Source organism: Haematobia irritans, chromosome 5 (genome assembly GCF_050003625.1).
Source record: "Haematobia irritans isolate KBUSLIRL chromosome 5, ASM5000362v1, whole genome shotgun sequence".
Classification (NCBI taxonomy): Eukaryota; Metazoa; Arthropoda; class Insecta; order Diptera; family Muscidae; genus Haematobia; species Haematobia irritans.
Window position 1 is genome coordinate 70,163,551 of NC_134401.1, and position 22,419 is coordinate 70,185,969.

Below are 22,419 nucleotides of genomic sequence, written 5' to 3' on the forward strand. Positions count from 1 at the left end.
AAAAATCCGCAAATTGAACGACCCACCCCACTGTGCAATTGTTTACATAACGGACTCAAGCCCATTAAAAATGACCAAAACCCATTAAAGTATTGAATTCGAATCGGTATTTATCTACTACTGATAAGCACTCAACACCGGCTAGTAAGTTGTATTTCTTCATGAAATCAATCCCGAGATATAGTGCCTTACTCAAGGTTGGAACCAAAAAGAAAGTTACCTCACTTTCAATTTTCCCTAACTTGACAGGCGCTCGAATGCGGCCGACCACACGATGAGGCGTTTCATCTGCCGTGCGCACAGTAGCTGAAAAGTTATAGATAGGGATTTGGGCTCGCTCAACCAACTCCAAACATCCTTTGCCCAGGCAAATCACAGTTGCTCCACTATCTAGCAACCCCTCAACTACCTCTTCACCAATCTTTATTTTTAAATACAATCGTGTATCTTCGTCCTCATACAGTATTGTTGCCGCAATCTCGCGCCTAAGCCTTTTCCTAACCTTAAAACGTTCCCTAGCTCTAAATATTCTCTTGTTATTCCGTTTTGAACATCCATTATTATTTGTGTCTAGCAATTCATTTGGACCTACCCTATTCACACATTCTTCACTAACTAAACTATACTCAGAAACTTCATTTACTTTATTAAAAATCCTATCTCTAGTTTGTAAATATTCCTTCATCCTAATGTGCCAAGGTCTTATTTGCCTAATATTCAATTCATTACTCCCTTTATTACTACTGTTATTCCTATTAGTAATTCTATTTTTTAATATTATTATTTCAGATTCCTCCCTATCTCTACCATGACCTTCACCAACTACTTTTCTTGGGGATTCCTCTTCGCCGGACCCGTTACCCCTTTCATCGTGCCCGCTTGTTGGTTTCCCCGGCATTTGGGACACTTTGGCTTCACCACATTTTCAAGACCGCAGCCGTAGCAAAATAAGTTTCGGGTAGTCGAAGGGCAGTCCATGAAACCATGGCCCTTTTCCCTGCAGTTCCAGCAAACGTAGACGTTCTGGCGAGAAATCGCCTCAACTTCATATTCTGCTTGTTCCTCAAAATCGATGGCATGCACCCTGAGAACAAACTGCCGATGTGTCGGTGCTGCCTGACGTTGATTTGCCAGTAACTGTTCTGCCTTTCGACATTCTTCCCTGAAATGCTGTAGTCCAAATATCCGAATAGGAAATACTAATGCTGCCAAGGTAGGTTTTAAATTACTCTTCATAATTTCAATCAACATACTTTCATTGATAGGATCTCTTTGCTGATGGCATAGGCGTAACATTGCATTATAAAAATCTTCAAATGATTCTTGTGGGTCTTGTCTTCTGTCCATCTTTCTCCTTTGCACATCGAAGTCGCTCTCAAATTTACGGAACTGTGAGAGGAATGCTTCTTTGAGAGCCTCGAAACTGTGCACCTGCCCCAGACGTCTCTGCATCCAGTACCAGTCTTCGGCCGGGCCTTCTAACAATTGTGGAAATTTAACTAGGACCTCTTCATCATCACAGGCATGATTAATTTTAAGTTGTTCAAGACGGAAAATAAAATCTTCGGCGGTGATTGATTTTGACGTGCCGTAGAATTTAAGTCTCCATTTGTCGATATCTACTTTCCTAAGGTGGTTTCGTGAAGACGATGATGTAACTCCATGGCCCACTGGTACATTTCCTGAGGTGGTATAAAGTTGGGGCCAACTCCATTTTGGCTATGTTGATATTGTTCCCTTGAATGACCAGCAGCTACATAACTCCCTTCAATTGCTGTTGGTTTACTAATATGGTGAGTATTAACATTGCAGTTTGGTGAATTTCTTATTTCTTGATTTAACCCTCTTTCTTCTTGCTGTTGTAGGTTTCTTTCATTGTTTGTTGAAGCTGCTTGTGCATTCAAAGCCGGACCTGGATTCTGCGTAAGTGCATTTTGTGTATTAGATCCATTTATGACGCGAGCCAACGATTCTTTCACCAACTGGGGTTCCAGCTGTTTTAGTTTCTCATCCAACACTCGGATTAATTCAAGCTGGCCTAAACCAATTGCAGAATCTATTACAGCATTTAAGTTAGAATCGGCATTCGGCTCTGAGACCCCTTGAACAGCTGGTCTCAAATTTGAATTTTCGCGGACCTCCTTTTGTATGTTTCTGGCAGTCAGGCTGCTAAAATTTGGTGTATCTGGAGTACTGTGAACACCTGAAATCATTGTAGCATCAACCGACTGCGCTGAGCTGGATGTGTCAGATGACTTGTGTTTATACTTCCGCCAACTACATGGGTAGTAACAGCTCCGGTGTTAGTTGTGGCTGTCGTTATTGTTGTTGTCGTAGTGGTGTTAGGCATGGCAGAGCAGACAGGAACTGATTGTTGTTCTTCGTAACTATTTGCTCTAGTTCTAACCATATTAAAATATGAATCGAAAAGGTAATTTGTTATTTATATTCTTATCCTAATAAATTAATTTTCTACTATTTCCTTCCAGGAAAGATCAAATTTTACTACCGATAACTAAATTAAGGCCGGTATGCACCTCTAGCGAAATTTTCGGTAGCAAAAATTTATTTAAGTCTACAACAAAAAAAAACAGGGCTGTGTACACAAATTTTAAACCAGCTAATCGCTTTTAAAAATTGTTAATATATGTTCCAAATATTTGCAGACCTTTTAAACTTTTACGCACACAATGATTGTAATAAATTAAATGTTTGCTGCCAAAATATGCTTTTGGCAACCCTGTTATTTTCATTAGAGGTGCGTACCAGCTTACGAAATTGAAGGCTACCGAAAATTTCGTTAGCATAAATAGCAATGCATTTCTTATGGGAATGAAATTTTTCGCTAGAGGTGCATACCGGCCTTTAAAAAGAAACAAAAAAATGGAAGAAAATAAAAACCCAAATTTAAAGAGAATGAATGAAAAACAATTTCAAAATCCAAAATAAATTACTAATGATAAATTAAAATAAGATTAGAAATCCTAAACCTAGTAAAAACTTAAAAAAATTTAATAGAAATAATGAATAAAACCCAAAATTCAAAACCAGATTAAAAATAACGATGATAACTCGAACTAAAACTCCGTAAAATTAATAAATGAAAAACGTAATACCTAATAAATATTAATTAAAAAAAAAATAAAACAAAAATAATACCGATAAAAAAATTAAACTCAAAAATATTCAAGCCCAATAAAAACAAATCTAGATAAATAATAATAATTCATAAAAAAACAACAATACAAAAAAATATAAAAAATTAACTATACTAAATCTAAAGCAAGATTCACACAACCAATGCAAACCCAAAAAGAAAAATTAAAAATAAAAAGAAAATAGGTAAATACTTAAACGAAATAACCGTAAAAACCAAAATTCAAAATTCAAAAAAAAAAAAAAAAAATATTAAGCCTAAAGCTTAAAAAAAAGAAATATAGATCTTGTAATGTAATAAAATAATAAAAAAATAATAAAACAAAAATAAAATAGGACCCAAATCTTTGAGAAGAAAAAAAAATAAATTAATTAATAAATGAAAATAAGTAATATTAAAAATAATAAAAAATATCAAATAACGCAATAATTTATTTTAATAAAAATTCGGTTTTATATGCAGTTCAGATCACATACACACTTCTTCAAAAATCCAATCCCTTCAAAAAAAAAAATACTCCAGGTAAGTTAAAAGAAATCAAATAAGTCAATCTTATTCACTAAAAATTAAGTTCCTTTACAGAAAAATCCCAAGAAAACTCAAAATTCAAAACGATAAGTATTCCTTGTGTTGACGTAAAAATTCAATTTTAAACCCAATTCATTTATCTAAAAACATATGTTCCCAAATCCTATATCCCTTTTCAGGCAATCCAAAGTATAAATATTGGAGAAAATTGTAAATTTCGAAATAATTCCGAAACTAACACTAAAAGAGAAAAGGTAATTACCAATCGATACAAAATTCAGGAAAAGGATTCAAAAAGGTGATTCTCCAAACAGGTGAGTAACTGCAAACCAATAGAGTGGATTAACGAGAAAATTTACATTACTCCAAAACAACATAAATTCCTCCCTATTGTAATCTCCATAGATACGTACTGCTGGTATATCAAGCATAGAAAACTGGTATTGTGTTACTCCTAAAAAATCTAAAAACCAAAAGGACACTGAAAATCATCATACAACATAACTATCTTCCAGGGGCCAAATCACCGCAGTCGAAATCGAGTACTTCGTCATCGTAGTGTAGTTTACTCGGATCACCGCAGTCGTTATTGAATTGTTTCTACTCGAAGTTGAACACCATAGGTAGCATGCTATCGAAAACGAAGTATGTAGTGATTTTTGAGCAGAAAAAGGTAAACAAAAAGAAAAAAGTTGATGAAAATGTAATTATTATTCTATTTTGGCAAAATACATTTAAGAAAATATAATATTACTTGCATTTAGGGAAACGGATCAAAGAATGGAATGCTCAGTAGCCGCTTAAAAAAAACTTATTTTTTCAAGAACATATTTAAAAGTTTCTTTTGACAGATGAAAACGTCTTTTAAATCTATAGATGTTAAAAACACAATTAGTTAAAAGCACTCACTCCAAAATAGAATCACTTACTCCACTTCAGGCAATGCTAAAGGACTGCTTTTGTCACGAATATTTTTCCTTATTAATGCCACTTTGTACTCATCCTCTGAATCCGAAGACGAGGAAAACAAAAAAAAACACACACACACACAAAAACAATATAAATATCTCAGAAATAACATAATTTGATAACAAAAAATTATTTTGAAATTCTTCTATCTTCCAATTTCTTATTACCATATGTTTCAGCAATGTAAAAAAAGTAGTAGACAAAATAAATTACGATCGAATGCGTTGATCCAAAAATTTAATGCGATCGAAATGTTTCACTATACGAAACAGAACTCGATGACGAATGCGGTGATTTGGCCCCAGGACTCTATTCGGTTGGTATATTGAAAAGCATAAAATAAACGGACAGACAGGTAAGTAAACACAATTTTGGCTATTGAAATAAACTACTATTGCTAATGAATGGTATTATCTCCTTCCTAGGTTACGTCGCAAACGACTATCAGGTACTATACCGTTCGAAATCGTGACTTACGTCCCTCTTTGGAAGAGATGAATACCTGACCACTTTTCCCACCCAGACTTCACGTATTCATCCATGGACACGCGATTTGGACAAATTAACTATCAACACCGGGACCTGCACAGACAAACACATGAGACAAGGTAGAAACTATTGTGGTCAACATCAATGCTGTGGTAAACCTGATTTCTCAGGCCCCATGTTGCGGGCGCCATTTTTGTCACAGCCCGAAGGCTACCGCCATCTGGAGGGAGGAACTGAGCTGCCGTACGCTGGTTGCTGAACGGTGTTGCCGGCTATTGGCTCAGTCTGTGGGGCGCGGTTCATTGGCAACTCAGTCCTCTGGCAGCTGACAAAAAAATAAATAAAAACAACCAGCCCTTGCATCACAAAAACACAACAGGTACGTATCAAAAATCGTAAGATAATTTTTACACAATCTCCACTCATATTGGTTTGCTGGCATGCCGGATTCCCAAAGCATGCCGTGGCCTAACCCTACCCAACCATGGTGTCCCTGTGGCCCATCCATTCGGGACACCCCAACTGCTACTCACCTGTCTTTTAAATCACCTTTTCCCCTTTTCCCTTATAACTTCTTTAGCCTTCCATATTTAATAATTTAACATCAATATTATTTCTTTTCAAACGACATTATAAACATATTTTTATTATCCTTTTTCTCTCTTTCAGATAAATTAGAATAATGAAATTGAAGGATATTAATTAAGGCAAGAATTTACAATTATTCTCCAACACAAAAAAAAAAAACAACAATTAATAAAAGATAAGTATTTTATCAAAACAATTTTTAAATTCATAAGCAAATAATGCTCAAATTCTTCCACAGACAGCATCCGCAAATATTTCGTCAGGACCTCACGAAATCCTTTCTTCGGTCTAATGCCTTTCCGTCCATTCGTCTAGATCACGTAAGTATTAGTAACGTCAAAATATGGGAGCCACCGTGGTGCAATGGTTAGCATGCCCGCCTTGCATACACAAGGTCGTGGGTTCGATTCCTGCTTCGACCGAACACCAAAAAGTTTTCAGCGGTGGATTATCCCACCTCAGTAATGCTGGTGACATTTCTGAGGGTTTCAAAACTTCTCTAAGTGGTTTCGCTGCAATATGGAACGCCGTTCGGATTCGGCTATAAAAAGGAGGTCCCTTGTCATTGAGCTTAAAATGGAATCGGGCAGCACTCAGTGATAAGAGAGAAGTTCACCAATGTGGTATCACAATGGACTGAATGGTCTAAGTGAGCCTGATACATCGGGCTGCCACCTAACCTAACCTAACCTAACCTAACGTCAAAATATAACTTCCGTAAATAAAGCATATAACCTTTTTCATGTAGCTCTTGTTTCTTGTTGCTGCATTTCCAGTCCTATTAACTCTAAACTTATGGTGTTTTCTTTTCTGAAAAAAGTGCTTCGCCTTCATTTTGTCTGTACAGAATGCGCATTTTTAAAGTGTTATCAGCAACCCAAAAAAATGCTATCATTTCAGCAGGCAGAAAAGAATTCAAAGAAGGAAACAGGGCAATCGCAGAACTCCCGTTTGTTGGCAGTGCTGAAAATTTCCGTAATTTGCCTCTATGCGTGGCGCTATTTTCACAACAGAATTCGAAGCCTTTTCGCACTTTTGCCTGTTTTTTTAGAAAAGAACCTAAAAAGTACATTTTCCGGGTAAAATGCAAAAACAGTGCGCATTTTTTACAAGAAAAGAAAACGCCATTAGTATTAGGGTGAGCTCAGCCTAAACACTAGTTATCATGCCCAAACCAGGCGCAACGAAACAAAACCGCGCCAATGAATACCCCCTTTTGCTAACACAGAAACCTGGCATAAATCAAATAACTATTAGATTTCTTTATTTTATTTACAGAAGCTCCTGTCTATGTCTGTACGTCAGTCTAAGTCAAACAAATGTACGAGTATTCCAATGTATGACAACAGACGAAACAGAGGTACCTGAGGCGCTGTAGGTTGGCCAGCGCTAATTACACCCAAGATGGAATAGGATCATACACAGCATAGCAGATAGCAATGCAGCAGCCAAAATCAACAAAATTTCTGGAGAGCAACAAATATTCGCCAGCTGGGAAAGATTGGAGTCGATGTCAAACGCAATATGGCAGTGGAGGTGGACAACAACAGGCAAGTAGTCTTTTATTGAAAGTTTTTATGACTCATTAATGATATATTTCTTTATCGATTTCACTAATGTCGACCTTTTCTTTTCTTCCTTTTCAGCTTTTTTACAATAATTAGTTTTTTAAGCGTATATTAAGCTTGTATATTAAAAACTTCTGCTTAATTTTCAGTTAAAATGTTTCATTTAAAAAGAACACAATTTGCTTCAAAATACAACTTTGTAATATCGTTCCATAGCTTATTTCGTGTTAAAGACTTTCAAACAAAACTGTTTTATATTATTGTTTATACATAATTGTTTGTGTTCATATCTTTCTTCGTATTATAAGATTGATAAATTTATCAAATAAAATGCAGTCAAAAATCACAATTTTTCTATTTCTTTTTTTCTCTTTGTCGCACCAACCACTCTTCTCAGCATCCAAACTCAGAATAATCTGACGCTCCAAAACCTCCATTATTGACGCTGCATTCGCCATAATCTTCTTCACTTCCCAGCCATCACGAAATTTTATTCCAATCCCCAACAAAAACATATGTTTGTTTTTGCCAGGGAATATTCATCATACGTCTGAGGCTTTCCACAAACAGATGGCGCTACAGCCCATAAAAATTAAAACCATATTCGGCCGCACATGACAGAACCTTTGTCCCTGACAAGTAAAGGACCGCAGTCCATTTCGTCGACACGTCGAGCAGGCTATCTTGGACATGGTAGACGATTGAAAAAGCGCTGCGAGTACCTTGTTTTTTTTTATAATTGCGCAACAGCCTAGTCACGCGGAAAAAAGTTTGACCAGTTTAGTAATGGGTCTACTTATTACACGGTCCGAATGTCTACTACGCATGTTTTCTGGTCAGAACCAGGGTATGTCTTCTCAATACGACCCATAACCGAATCTGTTGCCGGAAACCTACCATCTCGTACGACCACAAGATCATTATCCTCAAGATTATTTTGAGGATATTTCCACTTAGTACGACGGTACAATTCTATTCTCGGAGATATTCAGATTTCCAACGCATACAGAAGTAGTGGGAAACTATCTTAAGGTGTTTCCATCGATTTGCTAAGGTTATATCTTCGTCTGAGACATCAGCCTCCGGAGGAGCAAGCATGGAAGTGCCAATCAAAAAATGCCCAGGAGTCAATGGAAAAAATCATTTGGATCTTCACTACTCTTACTTAAAGGTCTGGAATTCAGACAAGCTTCTATACGGGCCAGTATTGTTGAAAGTCTCTCAAAGGCAAAACTCATTGTTGGAATGTATTTGCGTAAGTGGGCCTTTAAAGATTTTACCCCTGTCTCCCATAAGCCACTCATATGTGGGGCATCTGGAGGTATAAATTTATATCTAAGATTATGATGGGAATTTTGTTGTACGGTTTGGGTTTGCAATTTTTTTAGAAAAAAAAGTTTTTTCCGTTGTCTGAATATATACATGACGGACATCCTCGGCGAGCGATAAAACGAGCAAACGCTGCAAGAAAAGCTTGCGATGAAAGATCACTAGTGACTTCCAAATGAATGGCCTTAGTAATGAAACATACAAAAATGCAAATATAATCCTTTGTTATTAGACATATGTTATATGAAATGATACTGCGAAGTCGACTCCAATATTCGCAAATGGTCTTGGAAGTAACGTAACAGGTTGGATGATAAGCCCCCGGTCTAACAAAGAAAAACACATTTTTTTGTCAAAATTCGTTTTTATTATTCAACATAGTTCCCTTCAAGAGCGATACAACGATTATAACAACCTTCCAATTTTTTGATACGATTTTGGTAGTACTCCTTCGGTTTTGCCTCAAAATAGGACTCAGTTTCGGCGATCACCTCTACATTGCAGCCAAAATTTTTCCCTGCGAACATCCTTTTGAGGTCTGAGAACAAGAAAAAGTCGCTGGGGCCAGATCTGCGAATACGGTGGGTTGGGAAGCAATTCGAAGCCCAATTCATGAATTTTTGCCACCGTTCTCAATGACTTGCGGCACGGTGCGTTGCCTTGGTGGAACAACACTTTTTTCTTCTTCATATGGGGCCGTTTTGCCGCGATTTCGACCTTCAAACGCTCCAATAACGCCATATAATAGTCACTGTTGATGGGTTTACCCTTCTCAAGATAATCGATAAAAATAATTCCATGCGCATCCCAAGAAACAGAGGCCATTACTTTGCCAGCGGACTTTTGAGTCTTTCCACGCTTCGGATACAGTTCACCGGTCGCTTTCCACTCAGCCGACTGTCGATTGGACTCAGGAGTGTAGTGATGGAGCCATGTTTCATCCATTGTCACATATCGACGGAAAAACTCGGGTGTATTACGAGTTAACAGCTGCAAACACCGCTCAGAATCATCAACACGTTGTTGTTTTTGGTCAATGTGAGCTCGCGCGGCACCCATTTTGCACAGAGCTTCCGCATATCCAAATATTGATGAATGATATGACCAACACGTTCCTTTGATATCTTTAAGGCCTCTGCTATCTCGATCAACTTCATTTTACGGTCATTCAAAACCATTTTGTGGATTTTTTGATGTTTTCGTCGGAAATCACCTCTTTCGGGCGTCCACTGCGTTCACCGTCCTCCGTGCCCATTTCACCACGCTTGAATTTTGCATACGAATCAATTATTGTTGATTTCCCTGGGGCAGAGTCCGGAAACTCATTATCAAGCCAAGTTTTTGCTTCCACCGTATTTTTTCCCTTCAGAAAACAGGAAATTCCTTTTTTCCATTTTTTTCACAATAACAAAAGTTGCTTCACAAAAGACGCTCTATCTCACAAACTAATTGACTTACAGACGTCAAATTTTGATACGAATTATTTGAAGGTTGGTACTATATAAAAATAATATGCATTTAATACTAACGACGCCATCTATGTGTCAGACCGGGGACTTATCAGCCAACCTGTTACGTTCGGGATACAGCGATGCCATAATTACAGATCTTACAGTTGTGTATATCTTTTTTTACTAATGATTTTAACCTGAAAATCCAAAATTCAGATCTCAGTACTCGGGTCATAAGTTGATTTCCCCCATGTAAAGTAATCGCGTGTGTGAATTCGACAAGAAGTTGTGTGAAACGTGCTTCATATGGTAAAAGAATAGCGTGTCTTTCGTTATAACTTAGAACAGGTGACTGTAGAAGTCGTCCGTTGGACTGCATAATTTCATGTGAGTCAATAAATGGATTCATTGTTAACAAGCTACTGGTAGATGAAATTTTTATTTTCTTCGCCAAATTCGTGTACTTATGTGTAAAATATTGAACTTGAATCATAATGAGCAAACGCCGTTTTGCTTCTTGAATTTCTTCTGGAGTTATCTCCTTGGTCAAAATTCTTAGATGTGATCTGTTTTGCCCAGTATTTCTCCAGAATCGTAAAACATAACTTTTTCAATTCAATATTTCTTTATTTTCACATTTCGTTATAAAAGATACATTAACGGCCATTTTCATGTAGCTCCGTTAGGCTTTAACAGCCAGTTAACAGAAAGTAAATTACAAAATATCGTCTCTCTGGTTAACTTTAACTGAAAAATTTTCGTCAGTTAAGTTCATAACTGGCCTATGGAATATAAAGGCAAGATGACAGCTTCGTCTATAGTACGGTTTAAAAGTTGGTTAGTTAACGGAACACTAACGGAGCTTTATGAAAATGGGGGTAAATAATATATTTACAATATTACTTTTCTTGAAAATAAAACAAAGAAATGTACAGCATGGTTTTTATAAACCGTCTGCCGGAAATCGAGTTTTATATGTAAATTTAATAATTATACTCTTCAATTAATGTTTTTCTGTAATTAAGAGCTTCTACCAGAAATTTGTATAAAGGTAGCCAGCAAAAATCTTCACCGCCGTTTAATATGTATATAATCTCGTTTTGAGTTAAACATCTAGCTTTGAAATTTTTATCGCGTATTTCACTTAGTATTGGGCATCTGCCAATCATGTGGTCTAGAGATTCTACTTCTCCCAAATTACACAGAGAACAGCGCCGATCAGCAACATCGTCGAAACCATTTCCATTTAGCCAAAATAAATCTGCTGTGGTTTTTAAAGTCATTGTAATTTGATAAGGGGTAAAATTTTCATTGCAATAATAGTTTCCCATACCAAAATCAAGATGTTTATAAAAGCATTGTTCGCTTGCACGTGCCTTTTGAATCTAAGAGATGAAGGAACTCTCTGTAATTTTACTTCATAATTCCTGGCTTGCCTCAAACCAACATTTTTTATTTATCATAAAATTGTTATTATCAATGTTATGGTTCGACAGCTTTTGTCTGTAGTCTTTAAAACAAGCCAAATGTTTCCCAGCAAGTTTGTTTGCTAGGATAAAAAGTAACTTGGCCAAGTACGATAAGTGCAGCTAGTACGTATAGATGTACCCCGGTTCATAGGCAGTCTCCAAAGCTACAATATAATTCGGCGTATGTTCTGGAAGTTTTAATATCCGTTTAATAAAATAGCGGAACAGTTTGTCCACTTCTTCGAAGTATGAATTACCCCAAATCTGTGCACCATAACTATGAATTGATCGACATACAGAGAGAAACATTTTCTATTTGGCTTTTAGAGAAACAGTTGGCCTTGAAACAAAATTTTTCCACGTTGAGTTAATGGCCATTTTCGCTCCTATTTCTTTTCTTAGCAAATGCTTTGAAAAGGACAATTTAGGAGTCAATGTTATTCCTAAATATTTATATTCATTCACTATTCTCAACTTTTCACCTCTATATGAACACTCCTCATTTGCCGCATGACGACCTCCCTTTCTGAACACCATTATTTCTGATTTCGCTTGGTTCACTTGCATTCCCACTTTGCACAATAAGCTTCTAGATTTTGTATCATTTGTTGTAGAATACCTGGTTCATCCGCTATTATAACTATATCACCTGCATATATTAGTATGCGTACATTGAGTTCATCTATGAAAAGACCGCCTCCGAGATTGTCGTGCAAGTCATTTAAATATAATGATAACAAAATTGGTGAAAGTAGACAGCCTTGTTTTACTCCATTTGTTGTGTTGAAGTAATCGGAGAGTTCACTTCCAGTCCACACCGCCTGTTGCTTTGTTTGCCTTAAGTTTTCGTAGAAGGACTGTGATTTCTTCTATTGTGAAACTTCTATCTAAGAACTCATCAGTGCATATGTTTGCAGCATAGAAAATGGGGTGGTAATTGCATACAGGGTTCAGAAGAGTTTCAAAATACACTTTTAAGGTAAGTTCAAGTGATTTATAATATTCTTGTTTCTTCTGCCAGCATAATTTTTCTTATGTTTTCTTTTGTTCGATATACGAATTCCTATCAGCCATTATACCGGTCCTTCTGAATGTTGTTAGTCGCTTCATTGTCTTAGCTCTGACTTTTGAGCATTCGTTATCAAACCATTTGTTTTTAAATCCGTGTTCTTTAGCGGGAGGGAAGTTTTTGTAGGCATTGTATATTAATTGTATCATATCTTTAAGCTTGGGGTTTTCTATCAAGGAGCATAATTCTCGATTTAGAGAACTTTGATACAAATTTGTATTGGCATTTTCCACATTAGTTTGGGCAAAAGGTTTGATGTCCTCGATACATTTCGCGTTTTACTTGGGAAATTCAAGGTCAGAGCAATCGGGAAATGATCCGACCCTATTTTATCTTTAACTTCAAAAGTATGAACAAAGTTCATTATATCTAATGATGCGCTACATAAATCAATCAGCTTCGTTTTTATTTGTAAAAGTGAATTTGCCATTTTCATATCCCATCATTCTTCCATTTACAATTACTAACCCATTGTTATTACAAAAATCTAAGTACTTTTTCCCGTTTGCGCTCACCGTTTTGTCTTCTGACTTTCTATTTCCTTTATAGACCTCGATTATATCTTCAGTCAATACTTGTTCTTCTCCAATTCGGATATTATGATCGCCAATAAAAATTTTTGCACTTTCACAGCTCTCTACTGCCGTATGTAAACAACCAAAATCACCACTCCAATTTGCACCTCTTAAATATACTGGCACAAGGTAAAATTTTATTGCTGCAAACTCACAACGAAGTACATCTTGGTTTTCTATTTGGGTAAGGGTATGTTTGAAACCCTTCCTTTCTAGGTCTCTTTTTACCCCATACAACTGGCCACATATACCTCTACCTCTATTGTTGTGCCTGGTGGCAGATTTCCAATAAATTTTGAAATCCTTAAACTTTTTCGAATACTTTTCCTGATCTCTTAACTCCACATGTGTTTCTGATAGTAAGATTATATCAAAATTTTCTAAATACTGAAAAAAACTGTGATGAAGATTTTTGCTACATAAGCCATGAATATTACACCCTACTATTTTGAGTGTTAAATAATTTTTCTCATCATTAACTACATTTGAACATACTTGTTCGTGATTATTATTATTAATATTAGTTTTTCTATTTAATCTTATTAGTTTTTTGACGAGATGTTTCGAGATGTTTGACGAGATGTTTCCAGCAGTCGTAATTTAGGTTTACGTTTTGGATGCCGTCACCAAAAATGTTACTCAGTACATCCATCCCAGAGTATTGACCACATTTCAATTCCTTTTCATTGTTTTTAGTACACTTAAGGGCATCCGCAACCATTTTTGCAGATTTAAGTTCAACTATGACAGTCAAAGATTTCCATTGCTTTCCTGGACTTTTTTAACCGTTTCAATTTCTGGTACAGATCTCATCTTTAAGTTGTCTCGGAAGAAATGTTTCACCGCCCCGAACGTTGATTTCTGTTTGGGAAGACCCCTTAAGGTTGAATTACATACCATGCGGTAATCCGTGCGTTGATGGAAGGGTTGATATTTTCTGTTTGCGGCAGACTATTCGAGCTTTTGATTTCAAAGAGAAATTTCAAGTCTTCAATCATCGGACGCATTGAACGCATGGTATGTAATTCTACCTTTAAGTAGAAGTTTGGACATAGATACCTGCAACATATTGATAAGTTCTCCAGTCGACATGTTTCCCACCATAGCAGAGTTATCCGGGGAAGTATCCATTAATTTGCGTTTGACATTTTGATCGACTTTGTTGATCACTGTGCTACTTTTATTGAATGGCGAATTTACTGGCGTTAAAGGCATAGTTTTAGGGGCTATAAAATTTGTCAAAATTGTAACGAATAGACTGTATAGTGTGAACGTACCGGTGGCACGGCTTGTGATTAGGTCGAACAGCTGTTTTTAGGTTGGCAACTCATGAAACCATTATTTGTCAGAACGAAATAAACAAAGCTGTTGTTTGATGATCACCAGTCAACACTCTTTTAACATTTGAGTGAATTTGTTATTATTTATACTTTCCAGTGATAAGTTTGTAATTTTGTGAATTTTCTTATAACTTTTACTGTATTTTGTGCTTACTCGCGACTAAGTTTCAATTGAACTTCATAATTTTCCTATAACCACACGCAGAAACTTGGATTTGGTGGATAGCACTATGTTGTACCAAGTTGGATACGAACGATTTTGCGAAAGTTTCTGGAGGCACACAAAGGTATGACCACTCACGACAATGGCTTCACCCGAAAAACATAACTTATTACCCTGTAAGCGCGCGGTAAAGGAGAGAATCGCATCAAAGGGGTCCTCAAAAGTTGAAGCAGTTAAAACCCTCACAGTTTTTGTTTCTAAGTTTGTGTCTCCCAAATTCTCGAAAGTTGGTCATCTATCTCTGGGTAACTTTAACCATTGTGGCCCATGCCACCACAAACGATGAGATTGTAATTCCGAAAGCGTACACCCTCCACTAGTTACATTCGCTGGTTTGTCTCCTGAGTCGACATGTCGCCATTTATCGTTGCCAACATTTTCTAAAATCTCTGATGCACGATTTTCCATAAATGTACTCCACGCACATGGAGTTTTTTTCAACTATGCCAACACGTTGGTAGATTCTATCTAAAACTGGGTTGAGAAATTGTGATGGACTAGTTTTGCGGAATTAGCGGTGGCACTCTCGGCTTTTTGTTGCGGCTATAGCTCGCCGGAAACTGGGGGTTCTTTCCGCTATAATCCATACATTTGAATTTGAAGTGCCTGGTGTTATAAAATTTTTAAATGATTTGATTTGGAACATAACAATGGACAGTTACATTTTTGAATTTGAATATATAAAGGAAACGGACGGACGGACATCCTTCAGCTGACTAAACCAATGTTCCAACAAGAGTATGTATTTCGATTGTTTCTCGGACCAGGTGTAAGTGGTCCGATGGGCTATGATGCCAGTGGCCAACAGGTGGGTCTGCCTATCTAATTGAGATGGCTAGATGGTTCAGAGTATTCTTCTACCAAATCGCTGCTTTGCTGCCAACACAATATCCTAAATGGATTATTGTCAAAATACCACAAAACAAAACAGGAATTATTTCATCGTTTCATTGTGTGATAGAAATCATGCATTTTAATTCTTACCCGAGGTTCAAATTAAAAAAAAAAAAAAACACAAAAACAGTATTGATATGAAACGCAGTTTCTAGTACTATAAAGAATAGCCAATCTAAACATTAAAACGTAGTGAAATGGAAGTTTAACTTTAGCATTTATAACGCGGTTTCAAACTTCGTAATATTTACCGTGATGAAAGCAAATTAAAATGTTTTATAAGGGACAAAGTTTACAATGTAACTGTGAAACAGCAATCTTATCACTTCGACTTCAACAGCAATAATGAACAATAGCAGTTAACCATGAGGTTCATATACCACCATATTTTTGCCCTCATCTCACGACTTTGAGAAAGGTCAAATCCTATCCTGACTCCATATCCTCAACAACCATGGTCTATCTACTCCTTTTTTGTCCAAATGTTGGGTGAATCGCAAATTGCCTCTGATTACCCATAGATGGCGTGTTTGTCGACATACGTTATGACTGGGGAATTCAAATACCCTTTCCAATAAAAATGAACATTGCAACTATCATCATTTGTTCTGCCTATAACTTCTATTTCGTCACCTAATATGTAAGTCCGCCGTAGTCCCGTCTCCCAATACCGCACTGAATTATTCCAAATGATAACCGTTGGCAGATCACTCATGAAAGAAATCTTGCTAAAACAAAATAATCCTTAGGCATTGCAAACAAAAAATTCCAATTAGATACATTTTGCTATATCTCAAAAACAACTTACACAAATTTGATCATCTTAGTACCGCAGCACTAGTGCTGGGTCGTACTAAGTTACTTTTTGGGTCATGATTACTAGGCTGGGTTTCCGTTCACTTATGCTATGATGTCGCACTTCACTTATGCTATGATGTCGCATGTTACATTCTCGACAGGAATACTTGCTTTGGCAATCCTTTATGCCGTGGTTGGATGACAAACAATTGTAGCAAAGATGAGAAATCTTTACAACATGAATTCGATCATTAATACTTTTCTCAATAAATTTTGGACAATCCCGAATGAAATGCTTTTCTTTACAAAGTGGACACGTTGGACTACTTGAATTCGAACTTGCAGAAGCTGTTTTCGAAACGACCTTAGTTTTACTTCCAGAATCATGAGTTTGAAAACTGTTCACGAATTTGCCTTTATCTGGTCTATATCGATTGTTATCGTATTTAATTTGGTTTTGTTTACTGAAAACTGATTTTATATTTCCCACACTCGAGAGTTTAGAATTTGTGGGTCAAAAGAGGTCGCATCGATGCCACGTTGGAAGAGTTTTACAATCCTCCAAAGAATTTCCAAATTCTTCGAGAAAGGGTCTTGGTAATTTCGTAGAACAAAGATATATTAGGACTGGGTCCTACTCTTTGACTACTACCCCTAGTATTTCTAACGTCTGAACACAACTATTACTGTTCTTTGAAGTTTTTGAACTGACTGACTCGAATCAAACGAGACGTTTGGCAAATTGAAAAGTGTTTTTAATTGATCTTTAACCTGCATTCTTTTGTTCTCACAGCGGTCTCTTAAATTTTTCCACGCAAGCGCAAACCCATCATTGGTTAGTGGAACATTACTAATTATTTCCCTTGCCTCACCCGAGGTCTTCTGATTCAGATGGAAAAGTTTTTCGACATTACTAAGTCGAGAATTAGTTATATAAAGGCAGAAAAAAGATCTCGAAAGCTAGGCCAATCAGTATATTCTCCTCTAAAAATGTCCGTGTCACAGGGAGGAAGTCCTAATGCTGGAGAAAAATCCATATTTGTGAGCGGGGTCTCAATCGATTGCATTTCTACCTTCTCCCTGGCTGCCTGATCTTTTAATGCGGTGATATCAGCATTTATCGAACTCAAGCTCACGAATGTTTTCAGTAGTTTTCGCGACTGCATAAATACTTTCAAAATCGTTCAAATCATTGACGCTGTTTGCAAATTTCTCCCTAATAATTTTCTCCATATTGTGCAACAATGTGTCTTAAGTCAAAATTTTGGTAAAACAAAAAATTGCAAAGATAAAGCAAACGTTATGTAAAATTTTTAATGGTTATGTTCGAAGAACAATCTCGAACTACCGCGAAAAATCCAAAAAGTCGCCAAAAAGCAATCGAGGTTAGCTAATAAAAATTTCAGATTACGTAAAGTGAATTGAATCTTCATTGAAAGAAACGGTCAAAATCTTTACAGGATCTAGCCCAGTATGTGCGAATGTCTGAAAATCATGTGAGAATTTCAGAATAGTGATTCGTAACAGCTTGCGTAGCGTTTGTAATACAAAAGAGAAAATTCAAATCAACAATAACTTTATCATATGGAGTATTATTTTATACTGCATTCAAATCCCAATTTACAACATGTCACACAATTCAAACTTTAACAGTAGATTTAATATTCAAGCCCGACTTTCAGCCCCAAACGGGACGTTTCGGAAAACATAAATGTATGAGAATTGTAAAGGGTCAAGAATAACTAAGAAATTTTCCCATACGATTCAATAAAATTTCGAACTTTCTACAATTTGCTTGAGTCATATAAAAACCACTTTGAATTCTAGGACTTAAGTTATTTTGCTCATAACACGATAAAAACTCGATTTGGGTAATTTTCCACACAAACAACATGCAAAATGGCTACCAATATAAATCATTGGAAATTATGAGGTCGTTTTGAGCATTTTTGTAAAATCTTTTCGATGCCAGTAAAAAAATTGAGTCTATTGTTCGTTAATTGTTGTTGGGTCACGTTTTATCAAAACAAGATTCAAAGAAACAAAGGGGTAAAACTATTTTCCACGACAATAACGTTTGCACGGGCCAAATATATAGGGTCAAGCACGCCCTCTATTATCCGCCAGCTCCACAAGAAACGTTCTACTTCCTCAATTTAGTCAAGACAACACAGACTAAACAATATGGTATTGCCTGTAGGACAATATCCAGAGAGTATTAAGAAAACAAGAGAACGAAACCGTCAAACGAAACTGCGACAGTAGGTGGCAGTCATGAGGTAATTTATCTAATGTCATGCAGTTTTTGTCGGCGCTTCTCTCAAATATCATAGAGATTGCGTCGGCGTCACCCAGTTCAGTTCTCGGCCGGCCTTCTGAAACGCAAGAAAAATAGGATTTAGAACCTACTTTGTAGTGACAAATGTTCTTTTATATAAATCTTTTCATTATATTAAATTTTTTTGCAGACAATTTGAAATTATGACTGCCGATGCCTTAATAAAGAATTTATCAAAACAGCGCTTCGACCGCAACGTCGGTTATACCAAAGCAGCAGGCATTGTGCGATATATATTCGATTGATATTTGTTGTTTTTGTACAAGAGAAATTTTCGTCCACTTGTTTTCTTAATACTCTCTGCAATATCGGGGAACATTGGCGATGCACCCGAGATTTTTACACCGTCTGAAAACTTCTTCCCACGACGAACTGCTAACTATGTCAATGCTCGCTCTGGGATCCCACGTGCACGTATATCGTTTGCCAATACAGTTCTTTCTTTCTTTTCCCGCAGCCTACAATTCCTCTCGGCAATTACCACTAAAATAACACATATCTCAATTCTCTTTAACTAAAACACTTTATTTCCTTTGCTCACCTCTGTGTCCAAATCAACTAAGTATCACGGCAACCTAATCCAAACCCCGTCGGGATTAAACTTAACTTTTCCGTGGGGGTTAAACTTAACAGTCACTTTTTCTTTTTCCTTTCATCTTTTAACTTGAACAATTAACTAATTGAAAAGGTTACAACCACTGATATGACACAACATTGCCTTTCAAGCAAACAAAAAACTCTGAATGCATCTTTTTCTAACTCCATTTTACATGCCTTCCCCGGTGCCTATTATTGTATACACACCACTGGTCACCGCTTACTCATCGCTTATATATTCAAATAAAAAACGTTTCTCTCATTCGGAAATACAATTGTTATACATATCGTACAATCGATCCTACCTACCAGAGCACCATCCACTCGAGAATACAACACTGGTCAAATAGGTTCCACCGAAAATAAATAACCGCTTCCTAACACTACTCTCTCCTGCTACCATAGACCAATTAAAATAGAGACATACCTTGATAATTCACCATGGTTTTGTTTATTTGCAGTGCGCAGTCATTCCACTCAATTGCGCAGTCAAGAGACTCAATTTATTTTTGGAAAACGAGAATTACCGTACAAATCAGTCAATTTGCATTACAAAAAAGTGTGGATGTATAGAATTTTATAAGCTTTTTCAATATTTGGTGTTTCATCAAAAGAACAAACGAAAGAAAACAAATTAAAGCCAAATTTAAAAATCACTCAATTGCAGACGAAAAAGAGCCATCTACGGTGTGCAGACAAACTACAGCGCTGTGAATTCACTTTCGTTGTCTATACCTTCCTTGGTCTATGCTCAATTGCGCAGTCAAGTGACTCAATTTCTTTTTTTGAAAACGATAATTACCGTACATATCAGTCAATTTGCATTACAAACAAGGTGTGGATGTATAGAATTTTATATGCTTTCACAATATTTGGTGTTTCATCAAGAAAACAAAGGAAAGAAAGCAAATTAAAGCCAAATTAAAAAAATCACTCAATTGCAGACGTAAAACAGCCCTCTACGGTGTGCAGACAAACTACAGCGCTGTGAATTCACTTGAGATGTCTATACCTTCCTTGGTCTATGCTGCTACCATAGACCAATTAACATAGAGACATACCTTGCCAATTCACCATTGTTTTGTTTATTTGCAGTGCTCAGTCATTCCACTCAATTCATAGACCAAGAAAATATAGAGACATACCTTGATAATTCACCATGGTTTTGTTTATTTGCAGTGCGCAGTCATTCCACTCAATTGCGCAGTCAAGTGACTCAATTTCTTTTTGGAAAACGAGAATTACCGTACAAATCAGTCAATTTGCATTACAAAAAAGATGTGGATGTATAGAGTTTTACATGTTTTTCCAATATTTGGTGTTTCATCAAAAGAACAAACGAAAGAAAACAAATTAAAGCCAAATTTAAAAATCACTCAATTGCAGACGAAAAAGAGCCATCTACGGTGTGCAGACAAACTACAGCGCTGTGAATTCACTTTCGTTGTCTATACCTTCCTTGGTCTATGCTGCTACCAACAGCTGACCCATAAATCTGCCACCTGACAGGTTGTTGCCTTTGCTGAGGATAATGGATTTTCGAACATTGCGATTTTGACGGACAGTTTGAGCGGGCTGCAGGCTGTTGGCAATGACAAACATGGTAATTATATTCTGGACGAATTTATAGAAAAGGGTAATGGTAGTTCGATTATTGTGGAGATTCACTTCGTGCCTGGTCACTCTGGCATTCGCTTTAATGAAATTGCTGACGCGGCGGCGAGGGACGCACATAGGGATGGATATCGGTTGGATATGGGATGGCCAATCAAGGATGCGGGAAATGCGATGGCAGGTGTGTTATGGCAAGAGTGGAAACACGAGTATGAAGAGCTTGCAAGGGGGGATGGCAGAAATTATTTTTATGGGATAGTGCCAACGACTGTGAGAACGCCATGGTTTAAGAATTCTAGATTGGCTCCGACGGAGCAGAAAATGATGAATAGGGTTCTTTGTGGTCACTGTTTTTGCAATAGCACATTAGCTAAACTAAATGTTTCAGATACAGACCAGTGTTGTCGTAAATATGATAATGCAAGGAGATCTTTTCGGTTACTGTACAATTACTACTCAGTAGAAGATTTTATAAAATTTAACGGCTATGAAGGTCTGACAGTTCTTGTGGATTTTTGCAAGGTTGCTAATATTGAATTGTGATTTTGTGATCGGCAAGGTCGAACAAGATGATGACTGCAGAAAGATTTAGTTAGAGTTAATCAACTGAATGAGAGGAGTTGGAATGAGTAAATATATTAAACAATTCGTTATGGCTTAATACTTCTACTAACAGCTAAGGAAGTGGGCCAAGGAGTCTCTACTCTTAATTTCAAGGAAAAAAAATCTGCCACCACCATCACCAAAGCAAAACAAACAACTATATTCTCCCCTTTTCGACTTGATGAGCCAGATAAAAACGCCACCCAATGACTCCAAGTGTCTTCCCGGTCATTAATTTACTACCACCCTGAGGACGGCTCCCCTTACGCCACCACCAACAGCCCAGTGACCAGTGCCTCACTACGTTCCTTTTGGATGAATGGAATACCAAACATTTCTAGAACCCGATCCCACTGCTACCCGAGCTCATGTAATGGTCCACCCCACCGACCGTAGCGCCCGGAGAGTCCGATTTCACTATATGCCATCAAGTAAGTACTACATTACCCTATCGCAACATTGATTACTAAACCCGCATCACCCATAACAATAAAAGTATCCATAACCGTAAGGGTTATGGTTATAGCCCGAACAAAAATCAACGTCTGTCACGAACCCCCAATCGATTCCTATAACCCGTCAATTCATGGGCCCATCATTATACCATTCCCCAAATCGGTAACACCGTTCCGCAAGGTAAAGCTAGATATTTGGCCTCCATATGTCTACAAAACTTGCCCCCGTACCCCGGGCAAATTGCTCTGCTTTCCTGCAGGTCTTTACACCCCCTTCTAGGTGTTACACTACAAAAAACACAAAATCCCGGCAAAAAGAAGAAAAAAATACCAACTCTTTTCATCTCAAAATCCACTGAGCCTAC

The 22,419-nt window shown here is 37.0% G+C and overlaps 2 long non-coding RNA genes across 2 annotated transcripts; both read left to right on the plus strand.

The window, feature by feature from the left end:
* Window positions 1-799: 799 nt before the first annotated feature.
* On the plus strand, window positions 800-2,520 carry LOC142240264 (uncharacterized). Its single transcript, XR_012723212.1, has 4 exons — window positions 800-1,213; window positions 1,266-1,793; window positions 1,866-2,431; window positions 2,490-2,520. It is a non-coding gene; the product is annotated as an uncharacterized LOC142240264 (long non-coding RNA).
* Window positions 2,521-3,725: 1,205 nt separating this feature from the next.
* Window positions 3,726-7,271, plus strand: LOC142240437 (uncharacterized). Its single transcript, XR_012723276.1, has 4 exons — window positions 3,726-5,009; window positions 5,080-5,522; window positions 5,813-6,051; window positions 7,010-7,271. It is a non-coding gene; the product is annotated as an uncharacterized LOC142240437 (long non-coding RNA).
* The last annotated feature ends 15,148 nt before the right edge of the window (window positions 7,272-22,419 follow it).